General features: G+C 35.6%; 1 protein-coding gene across 2 annotated transcripts in view; it reads right to left on the bottom strand.

The window, feature by feature from the left end:
* Mcc (MCC regulator of WNT signaling pathway) overlaps positions 1-18,865 on the bottom strand; it is a 406,401-nt gene that overhangs the window by 336,349 nt on the left and 51,187 nt on the right. Inside the window, exon 1 of one of the 2 annotated variants that reach the window (XM_063230937.1) lies at positions 6,803-6,821. The exons of the other annotated variant lie outside the window; for it this stretch is intronic. The gene's annotated coding sequence lies outside the window, so the exon portion shown is untranslated. Of the gene's footprint in view, positions 1-6,802; positions 6,822-18,865 lie in introns of those variants that run through there. 2 annotated transcript variants of the gene reach the window in all.

The raw sequence follows: 18,865 nt of genomic DNA on the forward strand, positions 1-18,865 counted from the left end.
GCCCTGAAAGAAAATAGCCTCCGGGGGCTGGGGATTTAGCTCAGCGGTATAAGTACCTGCCTTGGAAGCAGGCAGTCGTGGGTTCGATCCCTGGTACCGATAAAAAAGAAAAAGACAAAAAAAAAAAAAAAAAAAAAAAAAGAAAGAAAGAAAAGAAAAGAAAGAAAATAGCCTCTAGCCCAGATTGATGTATCCTGAAAAATTGTCTCTAGAAATTAATCAAGAAACAAGATGCTTCCAAGACAAAGAGGAACTGGGGGTATTCACAACCACCAATCCAACTCTACAGAGAATACTGCAGGACATCCTAAAGAGAGAGAAAAGTCCAGGATTCCAGGAACAGTGGCAGAGAGGCCTCAATGAATAGAGCAGAAAGCAAAATGAAGAAGATAAGAAGACAATGACAGAAAAAGAGCACTACAGAAATGAGGCAGAGAAGGTTGGCTATAATCTCTAATATAGATGGCCTAGATACACTAAATTTAAACAAAGAAAAAAAAAGAGAATCACAGGCAGAGTAGATCAGGAGGTAGGGTACACCAAGATGTTCTTTATAGGAAATATAATTAACCTAAAAAGGGGTATATGGACTGAAAATCAAATATGAGTAAACAATGCTCTATGTGACAGGGAACCACAGAGTAATAGGGGCAACTAGACGAGTATTTGTGGACAGGTTGGAAAGACAGGCTTTAATAGGTAAAGGAATACAATCAGAGATCAAGTTCAGGAGGGAGGAGGTTTGGAACCAGTTAGGTAAATAGCAGGTTGCCCCTGCCCCAATTTAAAACACAGGGTGTTGGTGAGACCCAAAAATGCACAGTACACCCTAAGGAGTGAAAGGAGAGGAATAATCTTAAAAAAGACAGCAGAAGATATTGTTAATAGTGTATCAGGAATTAAGCCCATATTACTCACACCACTCTGCTTAGATAGGTTTTATTCTGTTCCGGTTTGTCTACAAGCACTAGATCTGAGGGCACAGATAGCTATCCCAAAAATAGGATATAGCATAGTAATCATCTTTAACTTACTATTAACTTAATCTGAAGCCCTGTATAACTTATACTGTTGTATCATGACTGATCTTAGTTAAATCTGGTTTCTTTGATTGCTATTTGTTAGACAGATTTTATTCAAAACTTGATAGTATCAAGTCTGAGAGTATAGACAACTACACGAAAATGACAAGATTCACTATGACACCCATTCTGGTTTGATTACTACCTATTTTTGTAGTTTTATACTATCTACAAAGTTGCATTTCTGTTAATACTGTTATGTACTGATATATTCAATTATATCTGATGATATAGCCAATTCTATCGAAGATAACAAGAGACAACAGAGTAATCATAGTAGAACTCCTGTACATCGGTTTTATATGTCTTTCATTTTATGTGTTTATAGGAATATGTTTTGTTGTTCTGCTTTGTTTTGTTTCTCTCTCTAATACGTAAAGGATAGAAATACATATTAAGACTCATGCATGAATAGAACCTATAAACAGTTTATGAGAACTGATCTTATGACACATGATGAAATGAACAAATACTTTGAAGACAAAGAGATACTACAGTACCCAGTGCTGACCCCAGAATGTCATGATGTGAAACCCAGCAATACTAGTATTCTTTGTTCAGACTGACTTTACCTGGCTTTGGTTCGTTTAACCTCAATATAAATGAAGATATAGATAACTGCATATATGTTTAAATGTATAGGATTGATAACCATTTGTTGCTATGTTTCTCTTGGATAGTTGAACAGAACTATTTGCAGTCTCACTGTTTGAATTCCCACTTATATGTTCCACTTTTGTATCCTGAACATTTGTAAGAGGACAATATGTAAACATCAACTAGTGATTTATTACTGTTTATTTTTTCTTTGAAAGTATGTATTATTTCTACCTGTCTTCTGTTTTGTTTAGTCTTTAAGTAAAATTATTTTTTAAAAAATTTTTAAAAATAGAATTAAAAAAGTGAAAGGGGAGCAATTGTCTAAAAAGGGAAGGCAGTGGCCATTGTTTACCTTTTATCATGATTTGAAACCCATATTGTTTTCATCATTCTGTTTAGTTTGGTTTTATTCTTTTCCAGTTTGTTTTCTTGTATTAGATTTGATGTTATGAACAACTACTCCAAAGATAGCAGGATATATTATGGTAACAACTTTTTATTTTCTATTAACCTGATTTTGAAACCCTGTATTGCTTTCACTGTCTTGTTTTGACTGATTTTACTCTATTCTGTTTGCTAATATCAAGTCTGAAGATATAGGCAACTACTTTGAAGACAATAAGATTCACTATGATACCCATTCTACTTTAACTATTAACTTCTTTTGAAGTCCTGTAATGTCTCCAATGTTTCTTCTTTATTGGTTTTGTTCTGTACTGTTTTGTTCAATTTCATGATACCTGATGATATGGGCAATTCTTTAGAAGATAGCAATAGGCATTATGGTAACCACTGCTGATCACATTGTATTTTGTTTTTACATCATGTACTATGTCCATCCTTTTGTTTTGACTGACTCTATTTTTTTTGTCACATTTGGTTTTATTCTCTTCAAAAAAAAGTAATAAGAACTGAAGTAATAATAAAACCCAAAATGTGTAATTGTTATGATAAAAAAAGAGAGGAAAAGAACGTGCTCTAAAGGATATAACTGCATGTATGTTTAAGTGTGTAAGGTAGATAACCATATTACTAAGTTTTTGATGGATTGTTGAACAGAACTGTTTGCAGTTTCACTATTTAAACATCCACTTTGTATGCTTTAATTTTGTAACTTGAACAACTATTTCTAAGATGACAATATGTAATCTATCAACTAGTGATTTCTTACTGTTTTTTTTGAAATTCTGTACTATTTCTACCATATTTTTCTGTTTTCAGTTTTTTCTCTTTAAATAAAATTTAAAAAAAATAAATAAAAGGTCCACACTCAGAGCCTTGCACATCAAGTGAAGAGGGGAAAGAACTACGTGTCTTGACAGTGTGCGACATGCCTGGCAAAGTGTCGGGAATTTAATGGCTGTTGTTTGTCTTATTTAATCCTCAGATCAACCCTGCAGTGTCAGTATTATCATTTCCAGAAAAACCAAGCAACTAATTCAAATCCAAAGCTGTACAGTTAGAAGTTCTAACCTAAATATCTCTGGCTCCTAAGGTCTACATTGTTTTACATTGCCACAAAATAAGCAATAAGTCCTAAAAATCAACCGTAAGACAGACGAGTAAATAGCTAGCTAGACAGATAGAATGAAAACAGATTCAATTCTGTAATACAAGCACTAAGATCTTGTGTAACATTAGAAGTATTCATAATAAACTGTTTAAGACAAAAGGCAGAATAAAAATTGTATCTAAAATGATTATAACTTCAGAATAAGTTAATGTAATTATTTATTGAGCACATACTTTGTGCTTCACACTTGACATAGTCCTCTTAATAAATGTGCAGAGGTAAAGAGACTAAGGACCATGCAGATTGAGTAATTCACTGGCTATAAAACAGATGAGCTGAGACTTAACTCTCAACCAACCTGACTGCAAAGAACCCACAGAAAATGTTAAAAAGTGAAAACCATTTAAGGAAAAGGTGGGAGGCAAGTGCTTTATAGCAGTTGGAAAGGTACAAAACATTTTCAGGCACTCAGAGGAATTCCCATTACTGCATTTTTCTCGATGTGTGACTTTGTTACTGGACCTCTCTGAGGCGCTATGACATTGCCTGCCAAATCTGAGACCATTTTCTACCCAAGAATGTCTCTGAGGACGTGGTGAGATGCAGGCTTCCCGCAGCAGCTCCCATGTTTCCGCATTACCGCTGCTCCTCCGTTCACTCCACCAAGCGCTGCCTGTAGGCTACACTGAATTTCAGTTTCCCGTGATCTCCGTACTGTATCATTCTGGTTACATCACCACATTTTCAAGATCAGGAACCTGAGGTCCACAGATTGAAGGGTTGATAATTGGTAGGCAAGGTAGAATTAAATTTTGGGCCTTCTATTTTCTTAGTCTAGCACTCTTTCCTTCTAATTAAGAGGTACAGACAGAAGAGAGAACAGAGGAAAAGCAGAGGGAGATAAATTAACACAATCATCCAGCATATTCCCAGAAAACAACCTAAGTCTATCTGAAAGACATCTATCTTTCATGTGACCTGATCAGATTAAAATCCTCATCTAATGCTCATTTCTAACACTTTAATTATGAGATTTGTTGGATTCTCAAAGTAAAAGTTGCATCTTCAGCCTAAGACACAGCCAGACAAATTTTTGGGACAACAGGAATAAAAACATGTAGGTTTGCCCAATGTCTAAGCGTTTTTGAGTTCCATCTCTGGCATGCACATACTATCTTCTATGTTCTCTTTTCAGTAGAAAAAAAAGAGGAAAAATTACAGTACTGTATTCTGCAGTCAACTGTTAGATCCTTGTCAGAGATAAAAATGTACCCTATCATATTAAACACTAAAAATTTTAGAAGAAAATTTGAATTCTTCTTAAATCAGCATTTCAAATAGTTACCTATCAAATTCTTCTCAGTGGCCCGGAGACTATGAAACACAGGTCCACAGAATATACTTAGGACTGGGATTCTCAAATGTGGTCCTCACACCCAAGCATCTGCGTGACTAAGAACTGGTTAGAAATGGGAATTTCCAGGCTCAAACCCAGACCTCCTGAGGTAAAAACTCTCAAGGTGTCTTACCAAGTCCTCTAGAGTTCTGATGAGAGCTAAAAACTAATAAACATTAATAAGAGAAATTCATGGAGGTGGTTTTATCATAAATACTTGTTGTTTAGAGGGATTTTCTTAGGAGAATTTCTTTCAAACTGCTCCTCAAGACTGAGGGAAAGCAAGCAACAAAAGGAAAACTTGAAGACATTCTAGATTTCAGGGCAGACTACTCCTCTCATCCCTTTTTTATATTAGGCTACGGATTACAATTTTATTTAATGAAACTTTTCATACTTTAAATAAGTCTGAAACACTGTTTTAAAAAGTCTTGTCACCTGAGTCAATGTTGGTGCCTACTAATGAGTAATAAAGGCCAGCGTATCAGTCAAGAGTCCTCTGGCTGCTTTCAGGTAGAAGAAAAGTTCAAGGAGGCTACAGAGGTTGAGATTCCCACTGTAAATTTTTTGTTATGAGGATTACTCAAAACCACTGTAAAATTTTATTGATGTTATTTGTACTTCTCTGGCCTATGGAAAATAGAAACGACGTCTAGACCTGTTTTTTGAACTTCATTTTCTAATCTTTTCCTTGTTTCTGGATAAACTGCAAGAAATTGTATTATTTTTCCATTTTTTGCTAATATATATTTGTGATACATAACAACTGCATTTGTCTTAGGGAACTGGTACATATACATATAGCCTTTATCAAAGTTAAAGCATAATAGATACGGCAACCACACAAGAATCTATAACCCATCATTGTGGGTACAGGCAGGTTTTAAATAAATATTCCAACAAGATGTAGATAAATAAACTCAAAAACCTGAGTTTACATGCAGCATCAAGAAGCACCCTATCAGGGGCTCAAATGTAACATTTCTTCATGCTCAGGGAACATCAAAGCTCAGTCACCCAGAAAGGAAGGCACGTTTATAGGAGTTCTAAAAATTAAGGACATAGACATACATGGCTAACAGAAATCGAGTTGTTAGGAAGTTTGTAAGTTCTTCAAAATGTTAAACACAATTACCTATGACCCACCAAGTCTCCAAAGTATACTCCCAAGAGAATTGACAATATGTCAGCTAATGGTTATGGAGCTCTTTTTTTTGCGGGGGGGGGGTGGTGCTGCGAATGTGCTGAAATTAAGTAGTGAGGGTGGTTACCCATAAATTCAAACCTGCTAAATTGTACACTTAACATGGTCAATAGTGGGCCGGGCATGTAGTGCATGTCTGCAACCCCAGTACTCAGGAGGCTGAGACAAGAGGATCCCCAGGAGTGCAAGGCCAGCCTGAGCTACATAGTAAGACCCTGCCTTAAAAAAGCAAAGTCAATAGGGTATTATGTGAATATATCCCAACTGAAAAAGGAAATAAATTCATCGATTGTGCCAAATATTACCTATATTTAAGATCAGGCAAAATAATTCAGAAGAATGATTATACATTGTTCATGGAAAAATAAAAGCAAATGCAACAAGAGTACGAAAAACACATTTGATATAAGCTAATAACAGTTAAAATAAAAATAATTGTCTAGTCTACAAAAATCAAGCTAAACAATTCAGGGAAAAAAACACTTTGGTCTTAGTTCTTGCGAAACTTTACAAAGTCTTTCAGCTTGCTTCAAGGGATAACACTTTAGGCAGCAATCATCCCTGGGAGCAAATTTTAACAAAAAACCTGACAGCAATTCTTCGGACATCTTTTATCAAAGACAGGTTCTGGAGTTCAGAACGGAAACTAAGAACCCCGCATGAGAGTAAGTCTAGGAGTGTGCCTTTTACCATACACCAATGTACCTGCAAACAAGAGAAGGAATTATGCCATTTGCAAATATAAGTCACACCCTGGTCATGTTTTCTATATGTCTCTTAAATTAGGCCTGCCACTGGCCCCACTGACCCAGTTCTTCCACAATGAGCGTTAGCAGGGAGGACAACAGCACAACTATTTTCTATTTTTGCCTCCTATATTGATTTCTTTTCCCCTTAAGTAACTTTTGAGGAATGAATTTATCAGCCAATTAACTCTTGTACACTTTGGAACCAACTGATTCTAAACATTAAAATTAAACAACATAATTAAATCTAAAAACACTTACTGGTTGACATTATAAATAGGTAATTTTAGCTTCACAAAGACCTGGAACTAGCAGAATTTCTGCAAAAAAAAAGTACAATATGATTTTTTATGGAATAGTTATTTCAACAATTTTCCTACTACTATTGCTTAGAGAAAACATAACTTTTTTATGGTCTGGCAAGTCAGAGAAACTGTATACAGTATTATATGAACCAATCATCCCTCACTCAGACAGAGTGAGTTACTCTTCAGTATGGTTCTAACTAGGTATCAGTAAGTTTTATCCCCGTCTGGTGACTGTAGAAACTACAGCTAGTCTTTCTGTTTTTCTAAAAAACAGAAATTTTCTAAAAAACAATGACACATAATTTTATAACAATAGGGAATTAACAATGGTTAATATATTGTGTATTGTTATCTTCAAAGTAGTTGCTCAGATTATAAGATATAAGCATGCAAAAGTGATCAAACAATGTAAGTACAAACCATTCTCTTCAATGAACTAAAAGAAATAAGCAGTATATTATCTTAGCTACCTTGTGTGTGTGTGTGTGTGTATACATATATACTTTTTTTCTTTTGAGAACAGCTAGCTTTCAAGTCCCATGGTCCTTCAGTGTGTCTGGGTTGGACTCTGCAATATGAGTCTCATTTTGTTCTTTTCATGATTTCTACTTTACACATATCCACGTAGCAAATGTATATCATTGGGCCTAGCAGTTGCTGACCCTTTCTCTATTGTGTTGGCCGATTAATTTCTGGTTTTACTCAGCTGCACACATCATGAGACTCTGGAATCCTCGAGCAGCCAATCTCTTAGGCAGTATGAATGATCGGCTGTTTTCTTCACTGTTTCACCTTTTACCATTACTAAGGCTAGTGGCAGTGTAAATAGGAATGAGGTTGTTTCCATATAAATGTTTTCACCAATTTCTCAGCTTTCAATGTTGAGAACTGTCTTCTCTGAGAAAAGAGAATATAAATTCATGAATAAGTAATAGAAACAATACAATTATAGTTAAATTCAGTCAGTGGCACGCTGCTTAATTATTTATCAATGGGCTCTCTGGAAAGTCCTGAGCATTTGCTGACTGCCACAGTATAAATACTCCTATCGATGTTGATTTCAATCTATCCATGTCACATCTATAAATGTGAACTTAGCAAAGAGCCTGGAAAGACATGCACAGCAGTACAACACAAGAGATATAAACTACCCTAACAGCATAAACAAAAGCAAAATAAGTAGTAAGTGATGAGCTGTGGGTATTTATTAACTTTCTTATTACTATAATTTCCTTAATGGTAAAGGAAATTAGTTAACTTTTTATGTTTTTAAATGGAAAAATAATTCATTTTTACAAATGGTTATATTTAACAATGGCTCATGAAATTACTAAAAAGTTAGCAATTGGCTTTTTCAAAACATGTGAGTGAGCTCTAATCCACTGATTATAAGATATATGAAAGACCTATATATTAACACTAGCACGCTGTGGCATGGTCAGGCATGTATGTCCTAGGAGGAAATGCAGTACTGTACACAATAGCTGAGTGTTCATTAATCAAGCATTTACCAAAACTGTAAAGAACACATTTACCACAAATAGGAAGAATTGAAGGTTCATTGACAAAGAGAACCGAAGTTTAGAACTGAAATTTGAGATGGATCAGTAAACTCAGATCACCAGAAAAAAACCAGCAAATCTGAGGTTTGGACAGGCTCAAAAATAGGTAACCAGGAAATTCAAGTGCAGTTCAAAACAGGAGGAGTAAGGGCATGTATATAAGAAGTTATTAGATCTCCATTCCACACCCCAGACAAATACAGTCAAGTAAGAAAACTGACCTCTTAGATCATCTCCCAGTGAATCAGACTCTCAAAGTATCCTTTCTGCTACACACACACACACACACACACACACACACAAACACAACACTCTAACGAGCTCTATTGCAGCTTTCTGAAAAATAAGGAAGTAGTCAAGGAATATTAAATATTTAAAGAGAGCACCTAAGGCCAAAAAAAAAAGTGAGGCATGGTGGTGCACCCCTGTGATCCCAGCACTCGGGAGGCTGAAGGAGCAGGATCACTGCAAGTTCAAGACCAGGCTGGGCTACAAAGTGAGCCCAAAGCCAGCTTGAATAAACAGTGAGATTCTGTCTTAAAAAGCCAAAATAAATAAATGAATAAGGCATTTAACAAGAGAGACAAAAACAGAAAAAATGGAACTCAGAGGAAAAAAAAAACTATCCTAAAGATCCACATAGAATTGAACAATGTATTATACTTTGAATCTGGAATGTCCCCTGAAGTCTAATGTGTTTACAGGTAGAGCTATTTTAGAAGGTTATTGGGGGGCTGGGGATTTAGCTCAGCAGCATAACCGCCTGCCTTGCAAGCAGGCAGTCATGAGCTTGATCCCTGGTACTGATAAAAACGAAAAACACACACACACACAAAAGAAGGTTATTGGATCATAGATTAATCCACGGGTGAGTTCAAAGCAGAATACACTCTTAGGAAGTGAACAACTTTTTTCTGCTAGGCCCTTTCCTTATGCCATTTTTTGCCTTCAAGCTAGCTGACTATGGATTAAACCCTCTGAAAGCATGAACTGAAATAAAACTCTCCTCCTCTAACCCGTGTCTGTCAGGTATTTGAGCACAGTGACAGTAAAGCTGACTAATACGCAGCAATATCATATTCATGCAAGAATAAGAAATTTCTTGAACACTCAGAATAACAGTACCATCCAAAAACTCTTAGAAATTAGGAGTATGATAGCAGAAACTAAAAATTTAATGTAAGACCTGAAAAGTAAAGGTAAGACAAGCTGCCAGTAAACAGGACTGCAAACACAAAAAGTGAAAGTCAAAGACCTGAAAATATGAACAAGTGGTGAATAATTAATTTTATACTATTTAAAATTAAATTACAGGAATTCCAGAAAAAAATGGCAAAGAAATAGAAAAGAGTAAGCCATTATAAATATAATTTCAGAAATTTCACAGAACTAATGGATACTGGTTTCCATGCAGAGAGTTCACGATATACCCAGCATAATCATAGAAAATAAACAAGACTGCACCAATAGTATGTGTACCTATATATGCATCAACCTGAAATTTTTCTTTGTCTTTTTCTTTTTTTATCGGTACCAGGGATCGAACTCAGCCAGATTAGAAAGCAATTCAACCTGGTATCTTGTTATTTTAAAATGAGTGAGCCTGGAGGACTTCAGAGACAGTTTTTCTACCAGAAGGCCCATATTTATTTAACATCTTTTAATGGAAGACTTAAGCCCTTAATCTAGAAAGTTCAACTGTAATTGAATTTAAACTATCTTGCTACGGAAAGTCAAACTATGTACCTTAGATGAGGTTTGACCTTTAAATACTTCCTTAAGGTTGATTTCTTCAGATGAGTATGTCATACATCAAGTTCCTGCACATTGGAGATTTGGATGCAGAAGGTTTGTTGGGGAGCATTTTGGATTACCACCCCTGACGAAGTGAAGGAAGTAGGGTTAGGCACATGGAGAAGCTAAACTGTGACATACTTACGATAGCCCATGAACACAGCCAAGAGTTGAGGCTTTTGTACTAAAGTTCCTGGAATCTCATGCTGCATCACAGCCCCCCACTACAGGGGATAATGAGAAGGGCCACGGAGATAGTGATTTACATTAAAATTTGTTGACATTCCTCCGCTTAGGATTCTTTTTTCCCCTTATGGTAAAAGTATTGTGCCAGAGGCCTAAGATTTTACATAGAGGAGCCCTCTGAAAATGTTGGGTCCCTGGCCAAAGAAGACTAATATTCATTGCAGAACTAAAATATACTGTATTTTTAGTCATGTCATTACAGGCATCAGGGATGGGGAAATTAGAACCAATTGTACACATAATTGAAAATTACTGATATATTATGTGATGAGCAAGTTTCAGACAAGCTTGGACATTTATTTTGGAGAAGCTGATTTCCACAGAGAATTTGTGGTTTCTATAGCCTTCCTGGAATTTTTTTTCAGAGAATGTTTATGTGTATTTTGTAGACTTAGTAGAGGGATTAGGAAGATGAAAGATAGTCTACTGCTATATAAGTGTTCCTCAATACTCAGCTGTTAATTAGTTTAATGAAATCATTTAATAATATTATTGCTGAGAGTTTTATTGAATACTAAATTCTTAAATTTAATAATGAAAAACATGTTTGAGGATGTTAATAAGAATTACAGAGAATAAAATACTGGAGGGTTATGTGGAATGGATTAATTAAATAGGAAAGCCCAAACTGTCTTTCAAAAATACCTCATAATGATCTTTGGTTTGTTTTAATAATAAAATAGACCATATCAAATGCCATTTGTGGATGTTCGTTTAAATCTGTATCCAAAACTAGCAAATGTAGATCAGATGGAACACAAACACAACAAAATATTCTACTTGGCAGAGTTTTGTTTCCTGTACAGATGCATTAAGTTGAATAACTTGATTTCTTTTAAGATGCCAACAGTATGTTTCTTCCATGTAGAGAAATCAGTGGGAATTTTTCAGTCAATTCCAGAACAGTAGAAACTTGTATCAGCAGTGGTCCACCTCAGCATTTGTGAAATGTTTTTAATTGCTTTAATTGCGTATTAGTGAAATGACACAAACTTAGTATTATAACTTTTTCAAAATAAACAATTCATTTTAATTAGATAAGAGTCTTTTAGCTGATTCTAAATGCTCTTTATGTGGTATACTCATTTTATTTTTAGCAAACTTTCTAAGATAATGAATGTGTTTTGTAATTCATTACCCTGACATATTATTTGGACCTAGGGAAGGTGTATCCCTCAGTTCTCCCATCCCACAATAGGGATAGAAAAAATACAATTAGAAAGTGATAAGGCAATGTGTGATTATGTACAGTATGCCCATTTTGTGTTCTCCAGAGTCCTTAAAGGCAGTTTTACTTGAGGATGAATTTTTGTGGATTTTCTTTCATAAACAGGTTATTATTTCAAATAGGTGTCCTAGGGGAGAGTACTGAACTCATTTTACATTCTCATTGAGTTATAGAGGAATGAATTTGAGTTTCTGAAATATGAAAATGAATAGAAATTGTAGTTTCCTTTGGGATTAATTTCTGTCACAGTGGAGAGACCTCCTCTGGTAGGCATCAAAGCATTTTTTTTTTTTTTGAGACAAAGGATTCTGGGGTAGTGACTCAATGATTCCTTCCATGAACACCCTCCCTTCCCCAATTTGGGGCTCTCACATCATTAAAATGTCTGGATTGCCCTCATGTTTGTTACTTTAGGATCGCAAGGTGGATCCATCTTGCTGATGTTACTGCATTTCCAAGTACTGTGGTCCAGGCATGAAGAGAGTGAGGAAACAGGAAATGAAAGTGGAACCTGTATTAAGAAAGAAAAGCTTTTCCAAGAACCTTTAGTGTTTGTTTCAGTGCTTATGGTGTGGTGCGGATGCATGTTTTGGCTTAGATCTAGAATGTCCTATAATGTCTTGTGTTCAGGGTTGGGGCTTTTGGAACACAATTGGACCATGGGGCACTATGCTTATCCATAGGTTGGTTCATTCATGAGTTCACAGCTCAGTGTGCTGACAGGTGTATCTGGTGGGATGGGAAGGGGTGTGTCACTGTGGGTGTTCCTTTGGAAGGTGCCTCTCCTCCTCTGGCTCCTGTCCTCTCTCTGTGCTTCCTGGCTGCCTTAGATTGAGCAGCCTTCTTCCATCTGCCCTTCCACCATGGTGTTTCTGCCCTGTAGCTAACTTATGGACTGAATCTTCTGAAAACTGAGATAAAATAAACTTCTCTAAGTTTTGGATGTGGGTATTTGTTCCAGGAACTTGAAAGCTGACTAATTCAACATATCACAATTTAACTAGTTATGGCATTGGATTTCAGGAGCATATACAGGCACTCAGTATGGGATTAATAGACTTTTTTTTGCATTTATAGTTTTATTCCATGAGTACTGTTTAATTATGTGTATGGATTCAAATTGCCATCCCTTCCTTGCAGCAAAAGGATTAAAAACTTTTTTTTCAAATTATTTTCTGTGTTGTTACATGTTTTAGTAGATAGTGTTTGCATTTTTGTGAGGAGTTGGTATATCTATAATCCTTTTTTTCATTTGAAGAAGAGAATGACATAGTTCTAAGATCTAAGATCTGACTGGATACCTAAAGTCAGACTTGACCAAGTGTCAGGCCTTGGGATGTCCAGTGTTGCTTCTCTTGGCCTGTTGCCTATGAAGTTAGCCTCCACCCTGACTGTTTGATGAGGCATAAGCAAAGAGTGAATCCCAAGTCCTCTGGTCTCAACATCTACTGTTGTAGGCTGTCAGACAGGTCTGATCTGGTGTCTCAGTTCTTTTACCCAAGTTCCCACATCCCCTTGTTCCCTGCTTTGGAAACTCCCTAGTCCTCAATCTTTAGAAACCTGTCTTGTCTAGCTCTTGCTTACCCCTTCTGGAGAGGAGAGTCCTCTTAGAGGCCTGCTTGCTGAGTTCTGCCCTCTGCCAATATGCTCACTGAATGATGCCTGGTTTCTAGGCTTTGGAGCATTGATACCTATTATGACAACAGGTCCCTGGCCTCTATTATCTGGTTTCTGTCTTCCTCCTCTCTTGTCTTTCTCTCTCTCTGTTGCATACACACAAAGATGCCAGTCATAAATAGTTATAAAATGCAGACATTCAAAATTCATAATGAAAAGTAGCACTTTTGCTGGGGACATAGCTCAGTGGCACAGGCCTGCACAAGGTTGTGAGTAGGATTCTAGATACCAAAAAAGAAAAGAAAATGAGCACTTTTGTGTCCCATTTTTTTGTGTTAATATTGATCAGACTCTTAGGTGTTTTCCCTCTATGTTTTATGAAAATTTGCTCACTTTACTATTTCTTCAGTTATTTTATTTGTAGATATGATGTATAGTACTGATGTTTCCACCAAGGAACATGCAGATTTAGTGCTTTCCCTTGAGATATATTTCTATTTCTGCTTTATTTTTCTGAGACTCATAAATTTCAATTGGATAAATATTCAGACTTCTTGTTACATAAGAGAAAAATAGGCCCCTTTCTTGTTGTACTGTATTTATATATGTAGCCAAATCTAACATGCCATGTTTGTTTTTCTTCCAAACCCTTTTCAAAAAAAATAAATTTCATTGAACTACAGTTTGCATACTATACAATGTACTAAATGCAAGTTTATGATGCAGTGGAGTTTTAGCATATTAGTGTATTAGTTTTACAACTTGCAAACAGCTTTCTTTTGATGGTGCCCCTCTTCCATGGTGCCTAAGAAAACTAAATGTTTTTGAGAAATGTCTTCAGTCTTCCTTTCATTTGAGTGTATTTTGGCTGCGTTTGAGACTGGAAATTATGTTATCTTTGAATTTTAAAGTGATTGTTCCAGTATCATTAATGCCCCAAATTATCGTTAAAAATAGCAGTAGGAGGTGGATATGCAGCTCAAAGGTGGGGAAAATCATTGCCTAGAGCATATGTGAGGTCCTGGTTTTTATTTCCCAGCACCAGTAATTCCCAGCAACAGTATTTTTTTTTTAAAGAGGAAAAAGAGAAAAACACAAAACAAAACAAAGCAGTGTAAGGTTACACATAATACAGAACTACAAAAAAAAAAAAACATAACAGTAAGAAATCACCTGTTAATAGATTACATATTATCATCTTGGAAATAGTTGCTCAAATCACAGTATCAAAGAATACAAAGTAGACATTCAAACAGAGAGACTGCAAACAGCTGTGTTCAATGATCCAAAAACATTAATATAGTCAGCTATTTAACACCCCTAAACACACTTGCTGTTATATCCGTTAGAGCTCTTTTTTTTTCCTCCCTCTCTTTTTTACAACAAAATTTACACATTTTGGATTTTATTACTCCTTAGTTCTTATTACTTTTTTGGGGGGGAGAGAATAAAGTCAAATATGGCAAAACAAAGCTTTCAGTCAAAACCAAGGATAGACATAGCACATGATGTAGAACAGAGTACAAGGTTATTAACAATGGTTATCAACGTTGTCTCTTGTTTCCTTAAAAAGAATTGTCTATCTCATTAGATATTATAAAGTTGGACAAAACAGTAGAGAACAAGACCAATAAAACTTAGGCATTGTAAACATTACAGGACTTCCAAAGGAGACAATAGTCAAACCAGAATGGGCATCTTAGTGAATCTTATTGCCTTCAAAGTAGTTGCCTATACCCTCAAACTTGATACTATCGCACAGAATGGAACAGAGTCTAATCAGTCAAAACAAGATCGTGGGAGTATTACAGGACTTTAAAACAAGTTAATAGGAAATCAAAAAGAGTTACTATTATATATCCTAATGTTTTTAATTTTTCCCTTAATTAAAATAAACATAAGAAATAACTAAATAATTTTTTTAAAGAATAGTAGTTACCATAGTGTCTGTCTTTTTCCTTGAAATATTTGGATAAAACTTTATATACTATAACTTCAAATATTTCCATATCAAGAAGCCCAGAATAGAGCCTTTCTAATTAATAAGTGAAAATTTTAAAAGGCTTCAAGGCCACATAATGGGGAATCATGATTACCACATATTTTTATATATTTGAATCATTACTTACATTAGGGAAACTATTCGGTATTCATACATGCGAGATTGATTTATTTCACTTATGAGTATGGTCTCAAGCTGCGCCCATTTATTGATAAATATCTCAATGTGATCCTTCTTTATAGCTGAATAATACTCCATTGTATAGAAATACCACAACTTTTTTATCCATTCCTCAGTTGATGGGCACTTGGGTTGTTTCCAAGATCTGGCGATTACAAATTGTGCTGCTATAAACATAGGTGCACATATATCACTGTGGTATGATGCTTTCGGTTCTTCTGGGAATATGCCTAGAAGTGGAATAGCTGGAATAAATGGGATTTCCAATCCCAACTTTTTGAGAAATCTCCAGACAGACCTCCATAAAGGCTGTACCAGTCTACACTCCCACCAACAGTGCAGGAGAGTTCCTTTTTCCCCACAGCCTCTCCAGCATTTGTTGTTGGTTTTCTTGACCCTGGCCATTCTTTCAGGAGTGAGATGGTATCTCAGTGTGGTTTTAATTTGCATTTCTCTAATGACCAATGATGATGAGCATTTTTTCATGTATTTATTTGCCATTTGCATTTCTTCATCTGAGAATTGCGTATTCATCTCAGATGCCCATTTTTGGATTGGATCTTTGAATTTTGGAGGTCTGAGTTTTTTTTAATTCTTTATATGTTTTAGACAAGAGGCCCTTGTCTGAGAGAGAGTTCACTAAAATCTTTTCCCAGTTTGTGGGTTTTCTTTTCACTATTCTGGAGATTTCTTTTGACATGCAGAAACTTTTTAATAAGAAGTGGTCCCAGTTATTGATTCTGGGAAGTATTTCCCGTGCGGTTTGAGTCCTATTCATGAATTCTCTACCTACTCCTATGTCTCCAAGGTTTCTACCTAATTTGTCTTCCAATAGATTTAGTGTTTCTGTTTTAATATTCAGATCTTTGACCCATTTAGATTTTAATTTAGTACATGGTGATAGACATGGGTCTAGCTTTAGTTTTCGGCAAATGGAGAGCCAGTTTTTCCAGCACCATTTATTAAAGAGACTGTCGTTCTTCCAGTGAACCTGCTTGGCTCCTTTATCAAAGATAAGGTGGGTGAGTGTGTTTGTAGTTGTGGTTGTATCTTCTAATCTATTCCATTGATCTTCAGCTCTGTTTTGATTCCAATACCATGTTGATTTTACTACTGTTGCTTTGTAGTATAATTTCAAGTCAGGGATTGTGATGCCTCCTGCTTTGTCTTTGCTGCTTAGAATTGCCTTTGCAATTCTAGGTCTCTTCTGGTTTCAGATGAAATTTAGGAGTGATTTCTCTAGATCTATAAGGTATGTTGATGGTATTTCTATTGGGATTGCATTGAATCTATATAAGAGTTTTGGGAGAATGGCCATCTTCACAATGTTTGTTCTTCCTATCCATGAGCAAGGGATGTCTTTCCATTTTCTGAGATCATCTTCAATTTCCTTTTTCAGTGTATTATAGTTTTCACTGTATAAGTCTTTCACTTCTTTCGTAAGAGTAATTCCTAAATATTTCATTTTTTTGCTTGCTAATGTGAATAGTCCAGTTTCTCTTATTTCCCTCTCTGATTTTGTTGTTTGTGTATAGGAATGCTATTGATTTCTGAGTATTGATTTTGTATCCAGCCACATTACTGAATTTATTTATTGTATCTAAGAGTCTTTCAATGGAGTTTAGGGGGTCTTCTATGTAGAGTATCATGTCATCTGCAAACAGTAATAACTTAACTTCTTCTTTTCCTATCTTTACCCCTTTTATTTCTCTTTCTTGCCTAATTGCTCTGGCTAGTACTTCCAGTACTATATTAAATAGGAGTGGTGATAAAGGACATCCTTGTCTTGTGCCTGATTTTAAAGTAAAGGCTTTCAATTTTTGGCCATTTAGTATGATGCTGGCTGTTGGTTTGTCATAGATGGCCTTTATTATACTGAAGAAAAGATGATCTATTCCAATTGTCTGTGAAGTTTTTATCATGAATAAATGTTGGACCTTATCAAAGGCTTTTTCTGCATCTATAGAAATGATCATGTGATTCTTATTTTTGGCTTTATTGATATGGTGGGTTACATTTATTGATTTGTGTATGTCGAACCATCCTTGCATTCCTGGGATGAATCCCACTTGGTCATGGTGTATAATCTTCTTGATGATTTGCTGGATCCTATTTGCCAATATTTTATTGAGGATTTTTGCATCTGTGTTCATTAGGGAGATCGGTCTATAGTTCTCTTTTTTAGTTGGGTCTTTCTCAGGTTTTGGTACTAGAGTAATATTTGCTTCCAGAAATGACTTAGGAAGGATTGCTTCCCTTTCAATTTCATTGAATAGTTTGAGGAGTGTCGGCATTAGGTCTTCTTTGTATTTCTTGTAGAATTCTGCAGTGAATCCATCTGGGCCTGGGCTCTTCTTGGTGGGTAAGGACTTAATTACATTTTCAATTTCAGTAACAGAGATTGGGTTATTCAACAGTTTTACATCCTCTTGATCTAGCTTTGGCACTTCATATGCTTCTAAGAATCTGTCTATTTCTTCTGTGTTATCAAACTTTTGAAAGTAGAGGTTTTTGAAATAGGTGTTGATGATCTTCTGTATTTCTATTGGGTCTGTAGTGATTTCTCCTTTTTCATTTCTTATTGCATGAATTTGAGCTTTTTCTTCCCTTTTTTAAATAAGGTTGGCTAGGGGCTTATCGATTTTATTTATTCTTTCAAAGAACCAACTCTTTGATTCGTTGATTCTTTGGATTGTTTTCTTAGTCTCTATTGCATTGATTTCTGCTCTGATTTTTCTAATTTCCTCTCTTCTTTTGGCTTTGGGCTTGACTTGCTCTTCTTTCTCTAGCTGTTTGAGGTATAGCATCAAGTTATTTATTTGTATTCGTTCTGTTTTCCTGATGTGGGAACTCAGTGCAATAAATTTTCCTCTCAGGACGGCTTTCATTGCATCCCACAGATTCCGGTAAGTTGTATCTGCATTTTCATTTTCTTTTAGGTATTGTTTAATTTCTTCTGTGAACCACTGATTACTCAAGAGTGTGTTATTCAGTTTCCATGTGTTTGTGGGATTTTTGCAGTATCTTTTATCACTAATTTCTAATTTCAGAGCGCTATGATCCGATAACATGCAAGGGATGATTTCAGCTCTTTTGCACTTGTTTAAATATGTTCTGTGAGCTAATATATGGTCTATTTTAGAAAATGATCCATGTACTGCTGAGAAGAATGTGTATTCTGATATTGTTGGGTGGAACATTCTGTATATGTCTATCAAACCCATTTGTTCACAGGTATGATTCAGTTCTGTTATTTCTTTGCTCATTTTCTGTCTGGTTGATCTGTCCCTTGGTGTCAATAGCGTATTAAGGTCTCCTGTTACAATTGTGTTATTGATAATTTGAGTTTTCATTTCTGTTAATAATTGTTTTATATAACTGGGTGCT

The sequence above is a fragment of the Cavia porcellus genome, unplaced genomic scaffold (genome assembly GCF_034190915.1).
Source record: "Cavia porcellus strain 051 isolate PalLab524CR breed Dunkin Hartley unplaced genomic scaffold, mCavPor4.1 scaffold_19, whole genome shotgun sequence".
Classification (NCBI taxonomy): domain Eukaryota; kingdom Metazoa; phylum Chordata; class Mammalia; order Rodentia; family Caviidae; genus Cavia; species Cavia porcellus.